At 40.3% G+C, this 5,167-nt stretch overlaps 1 long non-coding RNA gene across 1 annotated transcript; it reads left to right on the top strand.

Annotated features, from left to right (window-relative positions):
• The first annotated feature begins 426 nt into the window (after positions 1-426).
• LOC309858473 lies at positions 427-2,308 on the top strand. Its single transcript, XR_014308212.1, has 2 exons — positions 427-533; positions 2,116-2,308. It is a non-coding gene; the product is annotated as an uncharacterized lncRNA (long non-coding RNA).
• The last annotated feature ends 2,859 nt before the right edge of the window (positions 2,309-5,167 follow it).

The following is a 5,167-nucleotide window of genomic DNA, read 5'->3' as shown; positions in this document are numbered from 1 at the left end:
ATCTCACACTGGAGGTCCTCCGATCTTCTGGGAAGGCTGTCATCTGCCCATGAAGGCTCTTAGGTTGGTTTGAAATTTAAATGGACTGGAAAAGTTTTGGATCAGACCTTATGGGACATTTTCCAGGACTCAAGTAAGGATGGCTAAAACAATTAAAACAGTAAAGATGTCCGTGATAAATCATGCAGAACTTCTCTTTCCACAAGTGAAAATGAGCTAGTTTGCTTTTGGTTGGAGACCTTTTTCTTCATTCCTTCCACTACACCCACTACCACCAGCAATACTAGCCACACCCCCACATGAGTCCTTAATTGTCGTGAAAATAATCATGACTGTGGATCTGAAATGTAATGCTGTAATGTATTTCATACATAATAGTGTTTGACACTATATGATTAAGTGTACATTTATGCTGGTGATCATTGCAGGTAAATGAAGAATTCAGAGCCCGGAAAGAAGTTTAAACCAAGATGCAAAATAAGAAAAAAAAGATCAATCAACCTGGAACAGAATGCTGGCAACAGGGAACCCAGGTAACAAAACTAGACCATACTGTGTCATGTCATGGCGAGTTCTATGGCAGGAAATTATTTTGTTAGATGGAAGGAATATGGGACCAGAAGCAGACTTCCTAGCGAATTAACATTTTCATCTACATAACTCTTCAGGTTTGATTTCCTAAGACAGTGAACCATATTCATATGTAGAAGAGACTCGGGCACCAGTGTCTTAAACTGCACTGAACTCCTTGGCTGGCTGAGAACAGTCTTCAGGTCAGCTTATGTTTGGAGGGAATAACCAGAACCTGAAGATTGCATCTTAACAGAGGAAATGCTCACTAGCTGATTGTTTTTTAAATTTGTCTTTTTGCCATTCTACTAAAAACTTACGTTGAAAGTTGCCACTGAACTCCAAATGGCCCAATCTAGCAGCCTTTTCCCCAGATTCATTCTGTTTCATTGTAATATTTTATAATTTTCCACAATATTTATTTTTCTGATCCTCTTTCCCTTTTCACATCTCTGAGAAGTCAGTTACTCTCTCTTTTTTCACCCCTGAGGATTTATCCTCAGCTCATGACAGATGACATGCATTCATGAGGAGGTAGCCTCATGGAAAGGGAGCTGGGGGGCTCCTGGGGGGCACAGTCAGTTAAGCGTCCAGCTCTTAGTTTTCAGCTCAGGTTGTGATCTCATGGGTTGCGAGATCAAGTCCCGCATGGGGCTCCACGCTTGGTGGGGACTCTGCTTGAGATTCTCTCCCTCTGCTGTTCCTCAAATAAATAAATAAATCTTTAAAAACAAAGGAAAAAAAGAAAGGAAGGAAGGAAGGGAGGAAGGAAAGAAGGGAGCTGAATTAGGTGTGTGAGGAACTGCAGTCAAGTCCTAATCATGTTTTGCACTAATGGCACGAACATTGTTCAGTCCCTTAAATCTTGACAGTCTCAGTTTCTGCATCCACAAGAAGTGAAATGAAACTTCCCCTACACATGGTACAAAGTTATAATGAGGATCAAAAGAGATAATAGGTGTAAAAACTCTGATAAGCTTATTACTATGCAAATGGCTATAACTGACATTGTTAGAAGACAGCTGTGGGACAGACTGTTTAAAGCTAATGGCTCCCAAGGGGAACAAATCAAGACCTTATAGGGATCATCCCTATTTTGAGACCTTATATTAATTATCCATATTCGAACCAACTAGTCTAACAGACTCAAGCTGTGGAGATTGATTCCTCTTTGTATTTGCTCATCATGAAACCTAATTTTGCATCATTTGGGGGTACTGTTTCACAGAGCTTTTGATGGGGGTGCCAACTCTTCTAGCATTAGTGTTAGCAGATGCAGTCATTGTGTAGAGCTTAAAATGCTGGTCAAATGTCCATAGAAGTCTTTAGCCTTATACTGTTAAGTCCTTGAATGGTAATAAGTATCAAAAAGCATGATAAAATGCTTTTATCACCTTGAATGTGTAAGAAAACAAATGTCTACTGTTATGAATTATTTGCTACATATTTGATTGCCAGCACTTAGACATTGGATTCTTTATGTTATAGAAGCATGGTCCTTCAGGTTGCCCTTAAATTTCAGGAGCTTTTCCACCACATTTACAGGCAGATAGAGGGCCATGCCCACCACCATCTCTACCCACGCCATCTCTACCCTGAGGAGTTGTTCCTCCTTCTCCAGCTTCTATACCTAGAATAAGTGGTAAACCATCATCGCCACAATCACCTATGATGGAAGACCTCCTCCAAAATCACCATTGGCTGTGTCTTATGGAATAAAGCAGAAATAAATGACCAACCTGAGTCCTGTGCATTTATTCTCGGGGTGCATGACTTGATTCTCCTTTGTAAGAATCAACTCAAAGGGAAAACTTTGACTGTAGAATGTTCTCAGAATGTTCTCGAGCATCTTCTGACCATCAGTGGTCATTAATGCAGAAAAACCACATACCTGTGGGTAAGTATTATATAATGCTAGAAAATAACACTGCTAACTCTTGATTTCCTTCATGGGTTCATCATCTTATGTTTCTCTATCAGACAGTATCTTTTTTTTTTTAAGGTTTTATTTATTTATTTATTTGACAGACAGATCACAAGCAGGCAGAGAGAGAGAGGAGGAAGCAGGCTCCCCATGGAGCAGAGAGCCTGATGCAGGGCTTGATCCCAAGACCCTGGGATCATGACCTGAGCCAAAGGCAGAGGCTTAACCAACTGAACCACCCAGGTGCCCCTGTCAGACAGTATCTTAATGGGAAACTCCATAGAGTCAACTCCAAAGAGATATAAAATTCATATAGCAAAGAAAGAATCCATAAAGTCGTATAAGGATAAACGTAGTTGTTTCCTAAGGTTGCCATAATAAATGCTTACAAATTGGATGGCTTCTAAAAACACCATCTTTTCTGTCAATTCTAAGGGCCAAGAGTCCAAAATCAAGGTGTTGGCTGGGCCACACACCATCTGGAGGCTCTGGGAGACAATCTCCTCCTTGCCTCTTCCAGTTTCTGGAGCCTGTTAGCATTCCTTGGCTTGTGGCTGCATCTCTCTCTGCTCCATGTTCACATGGCCATCCCCTTTGTGTCTGTTTGTAAACTCCTCCTCCCTCTCTTATGAAGATATATGTGGTTGAATTTTGAGCCCACTTGGATAATCCATGATAAGACACTATGCTTTTTAATTTTAATTTAATTTAATGTAATTTTTTAAAAAAGATTTTATTTATTTGACAGACAGAGATCACAAGTAGGCAGAGAGTCAGGCAGAGAGACAGGGGGAAGCAGGCTTCCCACTGAGCAGAAAGCCCGATGAGGGGCTCAATCCCAGGACCCTGGGATCATGACCTGAGCTGAAGGCAGAGGCTTTAACCCACTGAGCCACCCAGGTGCTCCTTATTTTTATTTTAATTCCAGTATGGTTAACATACAGTATTATATTAGTTTCAGGTACACAGTATAGTGATTTGCCACTATATTGTATATTACAAAATGAGTGTTCTCTTGATCCCTGTCACCTATTTCATTCATCATCCCACCCACCTCCCCTGAATGGGAAGAAATCAGAGAGGGAGACAAATCAGAGTGAGAGACTCTGGACTCCGGGAAACAAACTGAGGGTTACAGAAGGGAGGGGGGTGGGAGGATGGGGTAACCGGGTGATGGGTATTAAGGAGGGCACCATGTTGTGATAAGCACATGTTATATGCAACTAATGAATCATTGGACACTACATCAGAAACTAACGATGCACTATATGTTGGCTAATTGAACATAGTAAAAAACAAACAACACGTGTTTGCTAAAATGTACTTTAAATATTTGGTCACAATGTACAATCTCCCCAGCACTGTATGACACTTGCCATTTGCCTCAATACCCCAGAAATTGACCTGAAGACTGAAAATGAACTCCTCCAACTAAAGGTCTTGAGAAGAAGCCAAACAGAAGAAGGTAGGAAGTGCAGAGACATAGTTTGGGAGAGAAATGGACAATGGCCGCTATGGTGAGGAGGGAGCCATGTTCACAGAGAAGGATGAGAGAGACTAACACACAGGGGCACATGGGGAGATTGAATCTCCCTAGCAATTAGCTTAGAAAGTGAGTGGGGCCAAATTTTATGACTTCCAGCAACTGGTGGGGCTTAAAGCTTGAGTTTTACAAAAAATTGGCAGGAAACAATGGCTTTGAATGACACATTGGGCCAGGTGGATTTACCAGATATATTCAGAACATTCCATTCTCCAACACCTGTTGTCTCTTCTGTTTTTGACTTTATAAAGCCATTCTGACAGGTGTGAGGTGACATCTCATTGTAGTTTTGATTTGCATTTCCCTGATGATGAGACATGTTGAACATCTTTTCATGTTTTTATTGGCCATCTGGTTGTCGTCTTTGGAGAAATGTCTGTTCATGTCTTCTGCCCATTTTTAATGGAATAACTTTTGAGGGAGTGTTGAGTTGTACAAGTTCTTTATATATTTTGGATACTTATCCTTTAATGGACATGACATTTGCAAATATCTTCTCATAGTCTGTAGATTGCCTTTTAGTTTTATTGATTGTTTCCTTTGCTGTGCAGAAGCTTTTTTATTTTGATATAGTCCCAACAGCTTGTTTTTGCTTTTGTATCCCTTGTCCCAGGAGATATATCTAGAAAAATGTTGCTACAGCCGATGTCAGATACATTACTGCTGTGTACTACTGTGTTCTCTTCTAGGATTTCCAGTATTAGCCGCAGCAATCAGACACACACACACACACACACACACACACACACACACACACACACAGAGGCATCCAAATCGGTAAGGGAGAAGTAAAACTTCCACTATTTGCAGATGACATGATACTAGATATGGAAAACCCTAAGACTCCACAGAAAAACTACTAGAACTGATAAATCAGTAAGGTCTCAGGATACAAAATCAATATACAGAAATCCACTGCATTTCCACACACTAATAATGAAGTAATAAAAGTGAAATTAAGAAAACAATGCCATTTACAATTGCACAAAAAAGAATAAAATATTTAGGAATAAACTTGACCAAGGAGACGAAAGACCTTTACTCTGAAAACTACAAAACACTGATGAGAGAAATGGAAGATAACACAAACACATAATATGGAAAATGAACACAAAATGGAAAGATAGCCC

This window comes from Mustela nivalis, assembly GCF_964662115.1.
Source record: "Mustela nivalis genome assembly, contig: HAP1_SCAFFOLD_2556, whole genome shotgun sequence".
Classification (NCBI taxonomy): domain Eukaryota; kingdom Metazoa; phylum Chordata; class Mammalia; order Carnivora; family Mustelidae; genus Mustela; species Mustela nivalis.
Note: the sequence above shows the minus strand (reverse complement) of the source record. Positions and strands in the feature narration are given on the sequence as shown.